General features: G+C 33.9%; 1 protein-coding gene across 5 annotated transcripts in view; it reads left to right on the forward strand.

The window, feature by feature from the left end:
* The window catches only part of tbc1d5 (TBC1 domain family, member 5), a 637,433-nt gene that overhangs the window by 341,827 nt on the left and 273,240 nt on the right, over nucleotides 1–22,366 (forward strand). The window lies entirely within an intron of this gene.

Raw genomic sequence — 22,366 nt, forward strand, 5'->3', positions numbered from 1 at the left:
AGCATGGTGGTGGCAGCATCATGCTGTGGGGATGTTTTTCAGCGGCAGGAACTGGGAGACTAGTCAGGATAAAGGGAAAGATGACTGCAGCAATGTACAGAGACATCCTGGATGAAAACCTGCTCCAGGGCACTCTTGACCTCAGACTTGGGTGACGGTTCATCTTTCAGCAGGACAACAACCCTAAGCACACAGCCAAGATATCAAAGGAGTGGGTTCAGGACAACTCTGTGAATGTCCTTGAGTGGCCCAGCCAGAGCCCAGACTTGAATCCGATTGAACATCTCTGGAGAGATCTTAAAATGGCTGTGCACCGACGCTTCCCATCCATCCTGATGGAGCTTGAGAGGTGCTGCAAAGAGGAATGGGCGAAACTGGCCAAGGATAGGTGTGCCAAGCTTGTGGCATCATATTCAACAAGACTTGAGGCTGTAATTGCTGCCAAAGGTGCATCGACAAAGTATTGAGCAAAGGCTGTGAATACTTGTGTACATGTGATTTCTCAGTTTTTTTATTTTTAATAAATTTGCAAAAACCTCAAGTAAACTTTTTTCACGTTGTCATTATGGGGTGTTGTGTGCAGAATTCTGAGGAAAAAAATGAATTTAATCCATTTTGGAATAAGGCTGTAACATAACAAAAGGTGGAAAAAGTGATGCGCTGTGAATACTTTATGGATGCACTGTATGTTCAGATTAAGTAGTACTCAAAAACACACAGCTGTTACTTTGCATGTGAAAAGAATGTGAAAAAGAAAAAAGAAAAGAAACAAGTAATGTACTATTTACTGGACAGAGTGTCTGTTATTGATTTCACTTTTCTACAAGTAACATAAGACATTTATTGAAATGTACAGTCTGAAATAATGCTGGCAACCAGAAGAATCCCTGCAGGGTTCATTTGTAGAACAGCTCAAATGCTTTTTTACACACACCTGCCCATTGCTTTAAAAACATAGTTAATGGACTCAACGGATGAGTGTATTCTTTCCTAGTGTAAATAAATGCTGCTCATCATTGCAAAATAAAATATAAGAGGCCTTACAAATAATTGGAAACTGTCCTTCAACCTCATCTGGTAAACTAACAGCTATGTTACCCCAATATCTTTATCAGATAATTTTTAAAGCTGTTGTTACTGTGTTTCCCTTTGAATATGATTGATGTCTGTCATTAGTCCTACTAAAACTGACAACCTGACTTGCAATAAACAATATTGTTTGACCACATTGTGTTTGATTACTTATTGTTGTGCAGGAGCCATAAAGTATAAACAGCAGATCCAAAAAGATAATCAAAGACTTAATTTCCATTATAATTCCAAATCATGCTTGTAGATGCATGGAACTGGACAGTTTGACATCTGTGGCAGAGCGAAGGGTGCTAAGCAGGTTCCTATCAATTATGGAGAATCCACTGCATCCACTAAACAGTGTCATCTCCAGACAGAAGAGCAGCTTCAGCGACAGACTGCTGTCAATGTCCTGCTCCACTGACAGACTAAGATGATCGTTCCTCCCCCAAACTATGCGACTCTTCAGTTCCACCCGGGGCGGGAAACGGTAACATTATACAAAGTTATTGTCTGTTTTTTACCTGCATTATTATCAATCTTTAATTTAATATTGTTTTTTGTATCAGTATGCTGCTCCTGAAGTATGTGAATTTCCCCTTGGGATTAATAAAGTATCTATCTATCTATCTATCTATCTATCTATCTATCTATCTATCTATCTATCTATCTATCTAGATGTACAGTACTACTGTATGTTGGTGTCTTGCCAAACATTACATTAGATTAGAGGAACGTACAGTAAATTAAACAGAAAGCATAATAATTTTTTATTAGTGTTTTTTAAATGATGGAATGTCTGAAAATCCAATTGATTGGCTCGAAATTCTAGGTTTGAAACCCAGGCCAGGCACTGCCAATGTTCAGTTTGTACATTTTCCCCATCTGTATCGGTTTATCTTTTGGTACTCCAATTACTTCCTCATACCCCAAAAATGGGCATGTTAGTTTGAATGTAAGTGAGTGTGCCTTGCAAAGGTCTGACTCCCTATCTTGGACTGGTTTCCTTCTTGTGTCCAGTTTACTGGGACTTTACTGGAAACTAGTTTGCACATGTATAAGATATTTTGCTTCTTCTCCATAGACACCTTTAACATAATCACCCAGTGCTGGTTAAAAAGTACAACAATCAGCCTATGTTTGCTCCAAACCTGAAAATGCTGATATTTCAACAAAGTATTTAATATCCATAAAACAAAGCTATTTGCATTCAAGCTATAAGGCATATCGATTTTTATTTATGTATTTTTTTAAAGCAAGTTAATCTTCAAAAGTGCAAACAGACCCCAGGTTCACATTAACTGTATGTGTCAATTTGTTAATTGTGAAAACTGTTGAGACATAGAGAGCAGGAAAAATAGAAGAATAAAAGTTGCATTTTGCACTGAAGCTAGATTTTTTTGTATTTTGCAGTAAAATTGATAATACATAAGGAACAAGCTTCTATTAATCTCTTATCAGTTTTGTATGTAGTGATAATGATGTGAGAAAGTAAGATTTACATGTTTCCAAGCAGGAGTTGTGCCATTTGTTTAGGAGTAAGATTGATAAATAAATATACAGGGCAAACCTGTTTATCTAATCTCTTACCTATTTTACAGTGTAAAATATAAGGAATGCAGTAGTTGTGCAGGATTTTTAAAATGTAAATGCAACCATTTCCCTTTTAAATAAAACATTTTATATAATACAATATTGTTATTAATGTAATTCATACCATGTAATAATATATATTGTAATTCATAGAATGTCAAAACATTCTTTGTGACAATGTTTGTATTCACTGGCTGGTATTCCTGTCCAGACGCATCTTGCAATGTATTGTTTTTGCGCTTATGTTTATTTGAATGATGCTGGTATTTTCTAGAGACACTATATAAAATAGTTGCTTATGTTCGCTTGAGATTTAATTTTTAACATTTGCCTAAACTGTACCAAACCGCACCAAATGTTATGTAAAATTGTGGCTGTTTGTTTAAGTTTGATTTATTCATAAAATTTAATTATTCTTTAAATTATTTTTAAATTTAATTAGCTACATTGTGTCAGTATAGACAAATGTGAAATAAATGTACAGCAATGCTATAAAGAAGTGTGCCACTAAAACAATGTACATTGGTACCTGTTAAAAAACTTTTATTTGCATTCTTTCTTTGCTTTACTTTTATAAAATCTTCCACACTATCTTACAGGATATGTTTGTTACAAGATTAACAGACCACATGCGAAAGAACACCATTTGGTAGTCGCCATATATAATGAGGATAAAGCTTCACCTAACATCAGATACATTTTAGGCTAGTAGGTTATCTGCAGTGTCACAGTAGCTCTGTTATATTAAAAATGACATTTCATCTCGGTGTTTAATAAATTATTCCATATTATTAAAGAGAGGTTTTTGAGCTCACCTTAGTACTAGTGAGACTAAAGTACAGTCACCACTGCTCTCTCAATATCTTGCTTGACCTTGCTGAGATTGTGAAGCAGTTAACTAGTTCTTCTGCCTCACAGACTCCATCCTATGTGTAGTTTGCTTTCTCTGCCTAGGTGCACATTACGGTAACAATCCTGAATGAAGATATCATCTGCACCTCTATCAAATTCTCAGAAGAGCTCTGAAACTTTGGATATTTTCTGAACATAAGAGAAGTTTATGGATATAGCATCAGGGCATAGAACATAGAGAGGCAAGGAATTTTTAGATTACAAGACAAGCCAGTATGACTTTGGAGCATTTTGATTCATTCCATAGTTTAACCTTACCAATGCCTTGTAAGAAAACTGAAAGTTAGAGAAGGCAAGTTCCAGTCTACTTAAGGTCTTAGGAACTGTTTTTTTTTTTTTTTGCCCTGCTTATGCACACATGTAGTTTTTATATAAGTTATAAAATATTTATATGATTATATATGTATATAAAAACTGTAAATACACATTGAAAGACATATAGTATAAGAATTTAGGTAGAATGTTCATTTGTTTATTATGATTCTCCCAACTGGTAGTAAATAATGGAACAGCTACTGAGATTCTGTTTAACTTGCTTCAGAAGAGTGTTGAATTTTAATTTAAATAAGTCCTCAAAACATTTTGAAATTATACCTGTATCATATATGCATTAATTAAAGTGTCAGAGAATTCAGAATATGTTCAAATATAGGCCTGAATGCAAAGATATTAACAGGGAATAATGTTCTTTTGAACAACTCTAACTCAGAAATGTAATATAGTGATCAGATTTAAACAAGTCTGTGAGACCACATCAAGAGTATAATAATTTAATCTATGTGACTAATTTAGGTTAAATCCCAAATTGGCACAGTTTTCATTTACGTAGTTATAAGTGATATACAGTACAAATTATTGGTAAGTTAATCATATAACATTATACTATATATATACTTTTATATACTATAAAAGTATATATATACTATATTTTTAAGTGAATAGAAAATTATATTGTAGCCACTCACCATGAATACCATTATAAATTAAATATACTGTATTTTTCAATATACTTGTTTTTTCTTCAGACATCCAGAAATATAATTGGCCTCAGTGAGTGACTGAGGGTGTATGTGTGCCCTGTGGCAAGCCAGTGCCACATCCATAGTTGGTTCCTGCCTTGCCTTCGATGCTGCCATGATAGGCAGTGGACTTCTCTTACCCTATAATTGGATTCTGCAGATTAGAAAACCAAATAGCCTTTTAGATAGATAGATAGATAGATAGATAGATAGATAGATAGATAGATAGATAGATAGATAGATAGATAGATAGATAGATACTTTATTAATCCCAATTTTAGCCTAAGTGATGTCTTTTGATTGAATCAAATCAGTACTTTATGCTCCAAAAATACTGTTCATAAAATCTAACATTCATTTTACTGGAGTTAAAAATGAGAAAAAAGAGATATTGACACTGTTGCCTTGATATAATTGTGCTGTGTTTGTTTAGTTATTAAATATTTTTGGTAAAATGCCATTTTTGCCCTGCTAATTAAAAAAAAAAAAAATCATAGTTTTGCTTCATAAAATCTCAAAACTTGTGAAAATGACACTTTTAATTTTTTTTCTATCCACATAAATAAGGTATTACAGAAACATTTGAGAGTCTCTATTAGCTCCATTCCCAGTCTAAGCTACTTTATGCTGAGAAGGAAATGACTTCTTAACAAGATGCTGCTAGGTTTCTGATTCGTGAATCAGTTGTCCTGCAAATGAGATATAACTTTAATTAGATTCAACACGGGATGACACAGAATATTTTTTCTAATATTTTGAGAGCTTGTGTATTTTGAATAAACATACTACTTTGTACAAATTACACATATAGTGCATAGGTAGGCAGCTGCAAAATATAAAGCAGTAATAGTGTATTCATTAATCTTTTTTACTCTACATCTTGTCATCTTGTGATATTTGTTGTGCTGATCATTAATATCCATAGTTATTTTTTTCTAAATAAACATTGATCTCTGAACAAGGTTTACATTAAGTATAAATATTTAATTTAAAGTTGATAATAATTTGGGAGCTATCATTCAGAATTTTAAATACAGTAGCAGCTTTAAAAAGTAACATAAGGTGAACGTCAAATCCTTAATAAAACAAATTATAAAAACATTTCAAAACTGTAGAGTATTTGAGCTTTCTATTCATTCTGTTGTATTTATCTTTAAGATATTTTTCTTTTCTGACAATGTTTTTAGGGTATTTAGGTATAATTTGAAGTATTGTTATGCCCAGGAGCTGTATTTTTACCAGCAGGTGTCTGCACCTTGACAGTGAGGACTGCTTTTATTCTAAAGAAGTAAAATCCCTCACATTCACACAGTTATTAACACTGAATTGATGTTTAAATGTGTCATTAATACATTTGCCAGAAATGCTCATTAACTATGTAAATGTATGCTGATGTTCTTTGAGACAACTATGTTAATATACAGTATCACTGACTTAAAATGAAAAGAAACTTTAGAGAGTTAATTGTTTTGGTAGAAATTAATCAAGTCTCACGTTCCATTTGGCAGTATTTCATTACTGCTAAAGCAGCTGTTTGCTACTTGAAAATGGAAAGTACAGTATAGCATAACATTTTTACATTTTAAAGGAACATTGGTTGGAAAAATTAGGATCGCTAATGAATTTTACTATGAATGTTTATGCAAAAAAATATTGTTTTGCCAATAATTCTTACAGGGTTAGCTTAAAAATATGTATTGGAAATAAAGAGAATGACACCCCATGATCTTTATTAGATTTTTATATAATACATTTTCTTATCCAGACTTAGTGCAATTTTAACCATTCTTTACACCTTTTAGAGTATATTTGTTACAAGAGAATTATGCTGCCGTTTGAAAGTAAGCAGTATTTATATTGTAAATTTATATATATATATATATATATATATATATATATATATATATATATTATATTTGGGAAAGAATATCTCAATTTTGTTAGATTTTACTAATGAAAGAGCATGTTCACTCAGTCCTAAATATCATATACAGTATAAGAGGTAGCAACGATAGCACAGAATATTTAGCCATTAAGCTGCAGCAGTAATAACATGCCATTTTTTCTGAAAATCTCTGATCACAGTTCTACTGTTCAATAAAGATTTAAATTTTCAACAAAAAATGTTATTCAGTTCACAGATAATGACCCTGTTATTTACGCATATTGTTTTACTTTATTAAAATATGTTAAGTAAGAGATTTTGTATAAAATTTGAAAAAATATTCTAGAAAGTAAAAATAAAAAGTTTGAGCATTATATTCTGCATTTAAATCAAGGTACATTTTTAATACACAAAGCTGCTAAGCAAGATGTTTTGTATTATCAGACTGATTACAAAGAAAAATAACTTTTCAAAAAATGAAATGCACAACTATATTTTCATATATAGCAGGTGAAAATGCTGATGATTATTCAAAGTTCAGGATTTCAAACACCCAGCAAGATGTTGAATAAATTACAGTGTTTTCCATGTTTCCTGCAGCTATGCTTAATTTAACCAAGAAATATCTATGTGAAGCAACACTGACTTCTTGGCAAGTTGTTAGTCTTCTTACCTGAAAATTACTGCTTTTCATAATAAAATACTGAAAATCAATATTCCTCTGCAATGCAGAAGGGTTAATAATAATGTATTGACCTAAAACAATATAAAACAATATTTAAGCATTAAGTTGTAGCAATCAATAGCTTGGGCGGCACGGTGGCGCAGTGGTAGCGCTGCTGCCTCGCAGTTAGGAGACCCGGGTTCGCTTCCTGGGTCCACCCTGCGTGGAGTTTGCATGTTCTCCCCGTGTCTGCGTGGGTTTCCTCCGGGCGCTCCGGTTTCCTCCCACAGTCCAAAGACATGCAGGTTAGGTGGATTGGTGATTCTAAATTGGCCCTAGTGTGTGCTTGGTGTGTGGGTGTGTTTGTGTGTGTCCTGCGGTGGGTTGGCACCCTGCCCGGGATTGGTTCCCTGCCTTGTGCCCTGTGTTGGCTGGGATTGGCTCCAGCAGACCCCCGTGACCCTGTGTTCGGATTCAGCGGGTTGGAAAATGGATGGATGGATGGGTTGTAGCAATAAAAATAATTTCAGTTTTGCTTATAATAAAAGGAGTCCCCTAATGATAGTAAGGGGCAAGCACAAAATTGAGACACCTCTCTCCTTAACAGCCTGGTGCTTGACCTTTTCACATATATGTACCAAAAATATCTCTAAAGAAACTACTGCAGTCTTGTATTGATAAAACAGACAGCGAATGACCAAAGACGCCTTAAGGTTCATCCTACAGTTCTAGACTGTGGTTGTAGCACCTGGTGATAGATTTTTAACAGACCTGGTTACATGTTGTAAGCCTGAAGCTTCTCTCATCCTATAGTTTCTAACCCTGCATAACCCCTTAGTGAAACCTGTAGGCTGGCCCCTTTCCTCCAACCCCAGCTGAACCTGTGAAACCAGAGAAATGCAAGAATCTAGGCTAAACTCATGTTAAAAAACTTTTTCTAGTAAAGCTATAAACAAAATATATTAACAAACAATTAAATGATTGTAATAACTATTACAATAAGCTAATTTATTCCCTATCTATTGTATAGCCTCTACAATTGTTAAAAAAATAACTAAAAACATAGAGTGGTCTTAAAGTTGTAAAATACTACATATTTTAACGTTGGTTATTACACCTCATAGTTCTGCAGTTCACTTAAACTACTGCACAAGCTAAAAAAAAAAGAGGAACTTACCCTTGTGGTTTTGCAGACTTACCCAAACCATTATAGTGTTCTTGCTTGTTTTTTCCCTTTCTTAAGCTCCAGATTGTCTAAATAAATTGTTAAAAGTTATTATTATTTAATTACTTGGCTGACACTTTTATCCAAGACAACATACATTATTTTAGATACATTTGGTTACTTTTCTATTTTGTTGCAGTTGGACCAGATGGTCACACAGTGTCAGTAGAGGGATTTTAACCCACAACTTTAGGGATTGATAGCCTTAACCACTATGCCTAACTGCCTACTTAAAATATGTACAGTACTGTGATCTCTAGGCCACCCCACTATTGTTTATATAGTCCCAATTAGTTCAAAATGTACATGTTTACTTAGGTTTTCTGGTTCTTGAGTGTCGCAAGTCTATATCTGATCCAAATCGGTTCTTAGGTAGAGCTTTTTCTAGTGGACCATGGTGGCTTATTGCCAGTAAATAGTTTTTATCTCTCTAATTTAGTAACAGTTGTTTCTAACACATTCCGTGCACAGCGCTCTGTGATGGCCCAGGTCATTTTCAGAGGAGGGATTTGCAGTCAGTCTTTTTGGAAAGAGACCAGAAATCAAGTCAAATCAATTAAATTAAACCTTTGTTGTTTGAGTTTTAATATGGTATAACTTTGTATTGCCTATTGCAGAATTATTTTTTTCTTGAACAATGCAATTCATTTAGGGACTTTTACATGATTAGTAATACCAGTTGAATGTTATGTTTTTTTTTATGTTATTTTGTACAATATTGCTCTCTTTCCTTTTTAAAAGATTCATATTGTTGGCGATTTACATACTATGTGTTTGTCACGGATGGCTGGGGGCCTTGTCCAACCGGGATGCCGATGTTATGGAAGGACTGGGGATGGGGAGAGTGGTCAGGTCATTGCTATGGTGCCATGGATTCTCGTAGGGCTTCATGGGAGTTTGCTGAAGCCCTGTTGGGTTCCATGGATGCTACCAAGGGGAGCTCTGGAGGTTGCAGAGCCCTGCTACATTTGACTTTCACCACACCTGGGAGTGATTCTAGACGTGGTTAACAAGCCACCTGGAGCACTCCCAGGAACAGAATCAAATGAGTCTGCTGACACTACTCTTGGAGCCAGTGGATAAAGCTTGCCAGAGGAGGAGTGGAGAGAGAGAGAGAGATGGGGTTGGGGCTGGGGCTGTGTTTATTTGTGCATTTGGTGCTTTTGTACTGTGTTGCTGTAGGGAGTGAGGGAAAATTGCTTCCCCACTTAAGTAAAATGTGTGCTGTGTGCAAAACTTGTGCCTGGTGTCTGTTTGTGTCGGGTTTGGGTGGCTGAGGAGCCCCCGTCTGGTCACAGTGTTATTTTGGCTAAAACATCACCCTGTTGAAACTACTGTGTTGTGCAGTAATAATTTTTACCAGTGTTTATGTGACAGTTGCTCTCATGCTTCCTAAAGGAAAAGCAACAACAAAAAAAAAAAACAGAAGAATGTTACTGTAAGATTTTCTTGCTGGCTGGGTTGCTGTTATTTGATGTGAGGAATGTAACACATGTTTAGGGACAGATTCTTGAGAATATGGAGGGTATTTTTTGTATGTTGAGTCAAATTGGCAATCTGTAAAGGTTTCTGTTTTAAATCATTTGTCATAAAGTTAATTTTATAAGCAAATACTTTTTTGCAGAATTATTTACTTAAGCGAAGTCTGTGTCAGTGCCCGTTAACAATCCTTCTTGTGTCATATCTAATGATTCTGCATTTCTATATATTGTACCTATTCCAACCCAAATTTCTGTACAAAAGGATGACTTTAACAAGCATAGACAACTTAAATAAGCTATTTACTTCCTTTAATGTATGTGACCTTTACCAATTAGCTTAATTCTATTAACAAATCAAATAAATTAACATTTAACTTTTGTGTTACTTCTTGGTTGTTCAAAATAAAATCATTGAGTATTACTGCCTTAAATATCAGAACGGCAGATTTGGTTTTTAAGTTGTCTTCATTAAAACTATTAACATTTTCAAATAACAGTTTGACTGACAGCAGAGGAAAATGCTGCTTTGCAGTAGATGCAGGGCTTTCCTCCTTTAGCTTTGAGGTAGGCAGCAAGTGCTTTGAAATTGCGCTTCTTCTAGATGATCAATTAAACTTGTATTTTTTTTTTGCTTTAGCATAACAGAACAACTATTAAATATGATATTTATGTTGTTGCAGACCTTCATCATTAAAAATAACCACAAAGATGACATTTTATTGGCGCATATTTTTTATTGCACAACCTGTGCTTAGTCTGTCATTGTACCTATGTAGAATATTGAAAATAATGTAGGCATTTGACCCAATACATTTTATTACTTCACTAATGTAATACCTAATTTATCATTCATCCATATTTCCTTTTTAAATCTGTTTATAATTAGACAATCTTCTGCACCAGGAAAAAATATGATTTTTAATCTCTTCCTCTTTTTGTGCAAACTTTAACAGCTTGAAAGTATGAATTTAGTTTTAATTTAGTGTATTATTTGATTAGAGGGTAGGGTATTATTATGGTCAACATGTTTATATTCAGCATTTACATCAAGTAACAGTAAGGTATATTTAATTGATTAGGCAAGCATGGCATCAGTATTCAGTATTAATGCTGTATATTTCTTCTTCTTTTTTTGTACGGTTACTTTTTTGTTTCTGCTAATGCTGGGTTGCATAGAGCTGCAACTTGTCCTGGCAGTTCTCCATACTTCACCAGCTCTGAACAGGATGCCCTGCAATGTAAGGGCATACTGACTGACACGATTACATACTGGGCATTTTTAACCAACTAGAAAACCCATTTGGACATGGAGAAAATATTACAACTTCAGTTAGAACACATTAGTCAAGTCTGGGAGTCAAAAGCAATGTCACAAAATTTCTAATATACAGCTGCATCATTTTGCTATTTATCTGAATATGTGTAGATTCTTTCAAAGTAATAGTAAAGGGTAAAGTATAAGAGAACAAATTTAACATTGTATTTCTTGTCATAGGCCACTGAATTTTTTAAATGTATGATGAATATACTGTATGTTATGCATACTATAAGTCATTCACCCCCATATATTTATATCTTGACACATTTTCTCCATGCATTTTTACCCTTGATGTTAGGCCATTTCAGTTCAGACTGCTGCTTCAAAATATTTTTGAACCGATTTGAATGAAGAGCTGAAGTCTCTGTTGTCTTAAAGTGGTGTTCCATCAGTTACATTAACAAATGTAATCTCACCTGCCTTTTCCAATACAACACTATTCAATGAATTCAGCCATTCTGTGGAATTAGGGGTAAAATTGAGCACTTGGATATTTAATAATAGAAAACTTGCATTCATTGAACTCAGAACCCACTTTTCCATTTTTTGGTTTAAAGGATCCAAAGCACATTCTAGCAATAACAGGAACAAATCACAAACCTGTCACAGAGCAGGTCCACTTTTCATCACAGGACTCCATAATACAGTATTGGGACATTTTAGAGTTAATATTTTATTAATACTTTGTTGTGTTCATCTTCGGAATGAGAATAGGAAGAATTTCCAAATACTACAGAGATTGTGACATTGGATCAGGAATTAAGCCCAGATACCAGAAACTATGGAACATCAGCACTAACCACTGTGCTGCCCGTAACAAAATATTTCAAAACTTTAATTATTTAAACTTGCCATCCCCATGGATCATCATTGGCTTAGGCTTAACATTGCACGACACTGAACTACACCTGAGCAGCTTGCCTTGAGAAACACTTTTAAAAGATTTACATTTTTAAAGCAAAGTGCTCTTTTTGCAAGTGGATATATTGCACTGTATGTGGCCTGTTATTTATTTAGTTGTTTTATTTGTCTTCATTAATTATTAAATATGATTTGACTATGGATGTGTGCTGTAGTAATTGGAATGGACACACTAAAAGTCTTTGGCGTGTCAGTTGAATCTTTGTAGCTTTGCTTGTCAGAAGCTGCTTGTTTCAAGTGCATTCTTTTTATTCAGTATGGACAAGTGGTACTATAAAATCAAGTATTTCATGGAAAAGAATGCAAAGCTGTAATTTCAGCTTTTTTACTGATGAATTAATATGACATTTGTAGTTGCCATTATTCTATTTTTTCACATTAAAGAGTTTTCTTCATATGATTTTAGATTTGGTACTTTGTGCTAAGATGATAAGATGCTGTAATTAAAAACATGAGATAACCACTGCAGAAATACCTGAATTTCAGCAGTAAAAAATGCTTGAAAATAAATGAGTAAAACTGAAAAATCAGTCCATCACAGATTATGTTAGATTTGCTTACAACATATCATATTCTCAAACCTGCTTAAATCCAATTCGGGGACTCAGGGGGACTAGAGCCTGTCTTGACTGCATTGGGCAAAAGGCAGGATGCATCCATGAATATTCTGCCCTGCACATATTCATACTCAGACAGGGTCAATTTGGAAACATCACCATTTAGCCAAACATGCATGTAGGCACATTGATAACATGCAAACAACCAGCTTGTGGGATTCAGGCCCAGGGAAATGGATCTGTGAGGCAGCATTATTAACCATGGCATTGCCTCACTGCCCAAGCTTGATCATTATATTATGATAATATTGTGGTAATTTAAAACTTAAGGGGCATGTCTTTTTTGTTGCCAAGGTAGATGAGGTATAAGCATATTTTTTAGAGTTTTGATTATTCTCTAATTGATTTGTTAGTGATCTCTTTCAGGATGCTTACATTATTCCAGTATATTTTAAGCATGCTATTTAAGTATCTGTTTTTTATTTTACATAAATCCTCTTCATGTTAAAGTCTCATCCAGGCTTCTATCAAAACAATATACTGGACAAAAAAATGGCATGATGAATGGCATGAAGCTTTTCAAAAGAATTCACCCCAACAATGTTTATGTCATATTTAGACTAGTTGCAAATGATGCATATGCATACATGTAGTATTTACTAGATTTTATATACTTGCTCAACCCAGCAGCTCAGACAGAGTGCTAGCTTGGGTGAGTGTAGTATAGCGGGTCTACGGCTTAACAATAGGTGGCCAAATTTGAATAAGTAATTGCGCTCCATAAAGGTGCAGACTTCAGTTGGGTGCAGGTGTGTGCAAGTGCGTTTCACTCTGTGGTTATTTGGGGAACTGGTGACTGCACTACATACATGTGAGGAGGTGGGTGGATCAGTCAGGCACCTCAATGATGCCATGGAGGGAATGGCTCCTCACACCTTTACCCAGTTAGGCAGCAGAGAATAAAGGAGCCTGCACAGGGCGAAAAAGGGTATCAAAAGGAAGAACAAGGAAAGAGAGAATGAAGGTTAAAGAATGAAGAGAAGCAGGCAGGAGTGAGGAGAAAGGCTGGACTCCTGCCTAGGATTTTAACCTCATTTTAATGGATTATTTATTGATTTTAACCTCCACTATCACAGACTTTCATGGATTATTGAGTTTTTGATGCACTGTACTATTGGACACTTTTGTTTTGACTTTGTTTTTAATAAAGGCACTATAGCACTTTATGCACCTACCATTTGCTGCAGCATGTGTGTCCTCATTTGCTGGACTCATCCCTCAGGTATGTTATCAGTGATGACAGGTTCAAGGTGCTCCTGGAAGGACCCGATAACGTGGAGCCAAACCGTACCGTCACATTGAGATTAGTCAGAATTTATGCAAAATGAAAAAATCAGAAGTATAATTATATGAATTGCATACCTATACATGCTTTGTGTTTTAGGAAGGTTACATTTTTGCAGGTACACAAAGTCATTTTAACAAGTCATATGCCTGGTTGTGAATAGTGAGGAGGTGATTGTTTGCATTCATTAATGGTGTTTAATATTATTTCAAAATAAATATGTTTCTCATAATAAAGTTTCCACTGTCAGGTACTAGATTTTAAACAGGACGGAGGAGTTTTCAAAATAAAATTCTGTCAGGAATTACATAATTAAAGATTACCATTCAATAAATCCTTATAAATCAAAATTAGTGTGAGTACAGAATCCAAGGAAAATGGTTAAACTATGCAGGCCTAATAGTTGTCATTCTATCTGAATCTTGCCTAGACCCATCATCCCTCCAAGATGAGGAACTGTTTAGTATGTGAACTACTAAGGGATGGTACTATGTGGTCAATAGTAGCATTACAAGACATTCAGAGTATTCTCACTGCAGATGTTGAATACATACAGCAACAAGTTATGTCCTAGCCCATAAATACTTAGAAAAATCTGAATATAGCATTTGCTAGCATACTGTACCATATTAAAATCAAATGGCTAAATATTTTGTTCTTAGGGGATACAAAATGTAATCTTTTGGGCATAATACAAAGTATTTAAATCTGGTGCAAACTGAACACATCTTTCCAATTGTTTCATCCAGTCAACCACCACCTAATCTTAGTGACAGTATCAAGATTCGTGAGAAAATAGCAGCATTCTCAAACCTGCTTAATCCATGTCAGGTTCACGAGGTGTTGTAGCCTACCCTAGTAACACAGGGCACAAGACAGGAAAAAGCCCTGAACAGGACACCATTGCAGGAGCTCTCTCATACATATACCCATACTCACAAAGGGACAATTTAGAGTTGAAGTTTAACCTAAGATTTTTGTATTTGCAAATGCTGCCTCGCAGTTGGGTGACCTGGGGACCCGGGTTCGCTTCCCGGGTCCTCCCTGCGTGGAGTTTGCATGTTCTCCCCGTGTCTGCGTGGGTTTCCTCCGGGCGCTCCGGTTTCCTCCCACAGTCCAAAGACATGCAGGTTAGGTGGATTGGCGATTCTAAATTGGCCCTAGTGTGTGCTTGGTGTGTGGGTGTGTTTGTGTGTGTCCTGCGGTTGGTTGGCACCCTGCCCAGGATTGGTTCCTGCCTTGTGCCCTGTGTTGGCTGGGATTGGCTCCAGCAGACCCCCGTGACCCTGTGTTCGGATTCAGCGGGTTGGAAAATGGATGGATGGATGGATGGAAGTGAAGTAAGCCCACACAAATGCAGGGAGAACATGCAAACTCCATGTGGACACTGGACAGTTTCCAGGCACAGGAGTTAAACACAGAATGCTGAATCTGTCAAACAGCAGCACTAACCCACTGTGCTGCTGTTTTGCCCATGATGAGAAAATAAACAGTATAAAATGCATACAAAGTCCTACAGGAATATGTGCTTTAGTCTTCCTAATAGCCATCTGCACTTTTCTAATATATAGAGTGATGGAGACTTAAAATTTCCAAATCTCAATTAAAAAAACACCTTGAAATTTTTGTGTGTGAAGAGCATCATTTAATTTAATAACTAATATATAATTTTAAAAGAGTGAATGCTTTTGTAAATCCCCATATAGAAATTAGCTTATAAAGTGGTGTCACTGATGGCAGACAATGTCATCATTAGAGATTGAAAGGAAGAAATAGAATAACATGTTTATCTGTTTTAAAAGCAATGTGGAAAACATTTGATTATTCAGAGAAGTTCAACAGGAGGGTTGGGAGCATGCACTGAGAATATAAACTAAAGATACTAGAGTACAGGTATCACAAAACTGAATAAGTGTTCACCTAGTCAGGTGGAAAGAGAATGTGGATGTTATTAATGTATCTCAGTTTGCTTTGGTCTGTATATAAATGTAAAGAATTATTATTATTTTATACATGGGCTGCACATCATACAGAATCCAATATAAATTGTTCTTTTTTTAAAATCCTCACTTAGCATTGACCTTTCTGTTATTTAAATTAAATGTTAATAAGAAAGTTAATTGTTTTTACAGAGTGAAATTTAGATATGGAATGTTATAAGAATGAATATGAGAATGTTATAATATCTATCTATCTATCTATCTATCTATCTATCTATCTATCTATCTATCTATCTATCTATCTATCACATATTATATATACTGTGTGTATATACAGTATATATATATATATATATATTATTATATATAAAGATGTGTGTGTGTGTGTATATATATATATATATATATATATAGATATATATAGATGTATTATGTATATATGGAATCACTGTTTTAATCGCATATTTTTGCTTCAGTCAGTTTTTAGCTTTTATTCTTTTTGTAATGTTAACTGCATTACGTTTCTGATAAATTTTGCTAACTTATTAAATATCATCAGCTGTACATTCCACGCCTTGCATTGCTTCACATTTTGCAAGGATACATTTAGTAGTACTATTGTCATGAGTACAGCTATAAAGGATGGCAGACTTACTGCTTTGAATAACTAGCCTATCAAGAACCGAATTTTGCATTGAATCTGTGGCATTTGATGCTCAACAATTTAATTATAGATACAATACTATCATCTCATTATGCCAAAAATTAAAAAAGATTTGCAATGAAATATGATACTTAGGAAAAATAACATATTGATTTAAATAAAACAATATCTTGAACTTTGGTTGTGTCAGCGATTGTGTGATATAATTGAAAAGGTTTTCTTGTTGATATCTTAGCTCTACCTAGCTATGGATATATGTCTTTTCCTGTTCACAAAGGTACTAAACTATGCTTGTTGGGAATATGCAGTTAGCTTATTTAGGTAACATTTTACCCTTGTTTGGCACCATTTAAAAAAAATTAAATAAATAAATGTGTTGAACTAATTTATATAGTTGTCTTTGAGTACTCACACACTATTAAAATATATTAATTACAATGCATATTTGTATTACATTTTAGTAAAAAAAAATGTTATCACATTTGTTCATTTTTTAATCTTGCACAACATTTTGGGTTTGTAGTGTGCAAATTTCAGTCCATTGTTTAGTTTTATAGTAATATACATGCTTTTTCATGTTTTATTTTTTTATTTTAGAAATACAGCTGTTTTAGCCTAGGAATGAGTATACAATATGGCTGTAGAATATATGTTGTTTTATTATTATTATAATTATTACTTTTAGAATTCAATAGCCTAAAACAGTTATTTAAATTACATTTACAAGCCAGCTTAACTGTTTTTGAATCCTCCGTGTAGTGACTGCTTTTTCTTAGAAACCTTAGTTTTCTCATTTATATCTACATATGAATTTTTATTTATAATAACCAGTCATTTAAAGAATATCTGAGAACAGAACTTAATTCCCATTTGAATGCTTGGTATCCACTCAATGGATTATAATGGAGAGTAGCCTGTAAATTCTGTTCAAAAGGTTGGGTCATCTTGCCTCATTGACTTTAGACCACAAAACCAAATGATGTCTTACTTGAGAGAATATATCAAAGGAGATCAACAATTATGAGTCATAAACATGCCTTGCAGGCATAAAACAGCAGGGAATTAGCATGTGAGGCTGATAAATATGCATGTAAATAAGCTCCCAAAGGAATAACATGGGTTTGATTGATAGGTTTAGAATTGAAGCATGTGTAAATTCCTTTTATACTTCATTCTGCTGTAGCAGTGGTGAGATATATTTCACTTGTTAAAAAGTTTTACCAACTTTATAATTCCTAATGCCACATCTGTTTTGTCTTTTTATATTGCTTGTAAAACTTCATTAAATTATTAGAAACAGCTGGCCTCTCAGTACAATAACCCATATAGATCTGTTTTTAGAGAGTATACTTTTGATTTATAGACTATATTAGAATGAAAATTCCTTTATTCTGAACAATTGTACTGCTTTTTTAATATTCATAAGCTTTAGCTAGAATCACAGTTTCAATACCTTTGCTTACATTTCATTTAATTTATTTGGGGGAAAATGCAATATTAATATGTTTACCTCAATTCATGATTACTGGGTCATGAGAAATTATACCAGCCCCCAAAAAATGTAATTACAGGTAAATATATATTTTTGCATTTAATGCTATTAAAAAGTAAAGCTTTACAGTTAAAAAAATATTCCTCTGGAAAGAATGTATTACTTAATTATATTTTATCTAAGCAAATAGACAACTTAAAAATGATCACTCTTTCCTTGGCCTTTCAGTAAGAGTAATAATTAGGGTGAACAATTTCTTTTGAGAGCAATAGCATTTTACCATACAATCAAATATGTTGCAGTCCATTATGTAAGACGGTCCTTCCAGAGGCAGAATACATCTATTCAGTTCATTTAATTTTATTCTCTTATAGTTCACTTCCATTTACTATACATGCCTAGAATGCTAAACTCATATATATTATACTTAAAGTAAGAAACAGAAATTATAACAAAATATGAAAAGGAGGGGCTGAACACAATAATATGAGGAAATATAAACCGTATATATAGCCTTAATTTGAAAGGAAATGCTTGAACTCAGCCAGCATGTTTAGTTTTGTTTTGGAAACACAGAGCACCCTCTGATGTTTTAAAAGCGTTACTGAAATGATAATATGAGCTTATTGTATACCAAGAAAATAATATTATTCTTAATAATATATAATGCAGTTATTACTCTTCCATAGGCTATCTATCTATCTATCTATCTATCTATCTATCTATCTATCTATCTATCTATCTATCTATCTATCTATCTATCTATCTATCTATCTATCTATCTATCTATCTATCTATCTATCTATCGTATCTGTATTTTTCAAAATTTGTTATCCATTGTATTTGTTCATTTTAGTTCACCTTGTGCATTTTTGAGATGAAGTGTATACTTTGATTTGTAGTATTATATGTATATTTTTTATTGAAAAATCCTACTAAAGGTGTTACACTATTAGAGCAAGTAATTAGTCTTCAACAGTAATGGCAAATATTGTGTTAAAGCAATGCTATTTTCCTATTTTTTAAATACTTTTGTGATACTCCACGAGTGTCTTCAACTAACAATAAAAATGCTTATAAAACAGAAAAGTGTTTTTTGTATATATCTAAATACACACCTTCAAGATGACTGTTAAAAATGACACATCTTAGCTTTAGGAAACAGCAAGCGCTAAAATCTGTTGGCAACTGATTATATTTCTTTGGCTTTCTCTCCTGGGTTTATTTTGTATACCTTTAAATAGAGTTTGTGTAAAAACTTTCAAATAATGTGTTCAGATGTTAAAAATAATGTGGAAATATAAAATGTAAGATTAACTCTTTCATAGTGAAGAAAAATCATCAAAGCTATGATTTTTTTTTTCTTCCACATGCTTTTTCACTTAGCTGTGGTAAGCTTAATTGCTGCTGAAAATACCTTACTGTATCATATTCGCAAACTGATTATTTCATAGGATAATTATGGAAAAAGGTTTGGAGCACAAGTCATTTGTGTCATAAAATGTCTGTAATATGAAAGCTACATAATTACTGTTTGGTTTACAGATCCACTATACTGATCTTCTTTGGCACCTTAGATTGTACTGAGTGATTCAGATCTATTAACTAAATTGGATAAATTATGTAATTATTGTTTTTGATTGATTTTTTTCTCTTTTTTTAATTATGAACAGTGCAGTGAGATCATTTTAAAGTTGTACTGTGCAGTGTTCTGGGAAACCACATGGCTTAGAGTTTTATCAGTTTATATGATTGTTTGACTTTCTTCTGAGCATTTTTCATCAGTTTGACCCAGGAATAGTCAATAAATATAAAGTTTTTTTTTATGAAGTGTCTGTTGTTAAAATAATTTCAAGTTAGCCTCTACATTGTGTAATCGTTACTCAACCCAGCGTTGAGCAAAGTCAGCATTTTCAAGAAGAACATTTGCTCCAAAGCTGTGTGTATTGTGAACACATGGAATTCTTTGATTGTCTGACTGGCATCCTTTAACACAGCCACTTTCAATATTATTCTTTTTAAACTGTAGAATTTTGTATACTACTGTATATTGTTAGTTTTTATTTCCATAGTTTTGCTACTGTGTAATATTACACCTTTCATATTTTTGTATTTTGTTTGACTTATTGTATTAGTGAAAGACCAAGCACAAGTAACAATTTCAATGTACTAGTTAGGTATTGCAAATAAAGTTGAGCTACAGTATATTCACTTACCCTGATATAACTGTTGCTAAATGTTAAACTTATAACCTGAGGTTCACAATGTTTGTAATTTTAGATATGCTTATGTCACTTTCATCAGGAAATATTTATAAATTCCATATATTTTAAAAAGATGACGTTTTTACTTCAATAAAGCAAATGAACAAGTATTTAAATGTTGATTTCATTAAACTATCAAAATGTAAATAAGCCATTTAAACCTCTAACTATCTTAAGATTTTTTTTCCACTATATTGTACTGGTACTCAAATAAAAGTGAAGTTTACTATCATTCAAAGCATACCTTTAGTGGTCCATCCATCCATATTTTTTCTAAACCCGCTTATCCAAAGCAGAGTTGCAGGAAAGCTAGTGCTTACCCCAGCAAGCATAGGGTGCAAGGCAAGAAGAATCTCTGGACATTGCAAGGTTAACACACACACACACACACACATATATACTACGGCTAATTTACCATCGCCAACCCACCTAACCTACATGCCATTGAACTGTGTGAGACACAAGGAGAACATGGAAACTCCATGCAGGGAATGACCAGAGGAGGGAAAGAGTACTGAGAGGCACCCCAAAATTAGAAATATACAGATGTTTTTTTCCAAAACATTTCATTTCATTATAGGTGACAGTTAGTTCAACTTGCTCCATTTTTCTAAATGTAACGAAACACTTATCAATATCTTTGTACTGTATAACTCTTTGATTTTCTTCATTTTGGTGACAGTTATTCCAGAGTTATGCATGAGCTGTTTAACACCATTATGCAACTTTTTCAAATGCCTTTCAATGAAGAAATTCAAATAAAATATGTTTACTTTACTTTCATATTGAGTTCCGTCAATATCTTTATTGTCATGTCTATATTTAAATCTAAATTTTCTTTGTTCTTAACAGTTTTGAATAACCTACTTTTGAAAAATGTGGCTGTGTTTTTTGTTTTATTTTTATAGCAAATTAAGTTACCCATTTGTTTTTTCTGTTAACTGTAAATTATGTTAGTGGGAATACTTTTTGAAACGACTCTGGACAGACTGGTCAGTTATGAGTTCAAGATTTGGGGAACCACCTTGATAACCCTATTTAAATGGCTCAAAAATGTTGACATTTGCCATTAACAATAATCAAAATAAATTAGCCAGAAAGAAACCATTTGTCTGTCTTTTGAGGATCAAAACAAAAGACGTGGACTTCAGTCAAGACAGGTACATACCCTATATCTCTGGACCTGGAGAGGGCCTGTCTTGGGAGGTTTGTGGAACGCGGTCAGGCACCATCTAGCTGAAGTCCTTTGGATGGAAAAACAAGGTTGTGAGCAACAGCACCCCCTCTCATCCCTGTGTGGTAGTGCTTGAATTCTCATAGCCTGTATGTCTTTCAAATGTTAGTATTGCATGTGACTTGTAAGTGCTGTCTGCAAATCCAGAATAATTGTGTATAAAAGAAACAGAAATTGTCTTTCAAAGGTATTCTGCCACTCTTTATAAGGTAATGGTATTTCCAGCCAAACAATTACCCAACCCATTTACTTAATATGGTATACTCAGCCATTTTTGGTTGACTAAATATTCATTCACTTTAGTCATCTTTTATCACCAAATAAATTGTAAGTGTCTTTGTCTATGTTCATATAGACATTGCACAGTTGTACTAGGGAATGTTCGTCTGTTGTTCACCACTCTCTCAAGTTAGGTGGAATATGCAATATCAAGTCTTGCTGCAAATGTTTAGTTCTTTTTCAGTTTATGTCCTTGGTTGGATTGCTCAAAAACTCACTTCACAGTAGAAGTATTTTTTTGCATTCAGGTAAAATTTCCCAGTAATATTTAGTCAGACTAGACATTTAGCTTTTGCTACATTTTTTGGTAACCACTGGCATGCCACCATGTTATTTTTGCATGTTTTCAGTATAATCACCTCCCCACAGAGTTGCATGTGGAGATTCCCTCATCTCAACTATGGCCATCTGTAGCCAACTTTTATCACTTCAGTATGCAGTGTCCTCCTTTGTAAGTTAATTCCATTCAGGAAAAGCCTGTGTTGTTTTCCTTTTCTGCTGA

The sequence above is a fragment of the Erpetoichthys calabaricus genome, chromosome 13, assembly GCF_900747795.2.
Source record: "Erpetoichthys calabaricus chromosome 13, fErpCal1.3, whole genome shotgun sequence".
Lineage (NCBI taxonomy): Eukaryota > Metazoa > Chordata > Cladistia > Polypteriformes > Polypteridae > Erpetoichthys > Erpetoichthys calabaricus.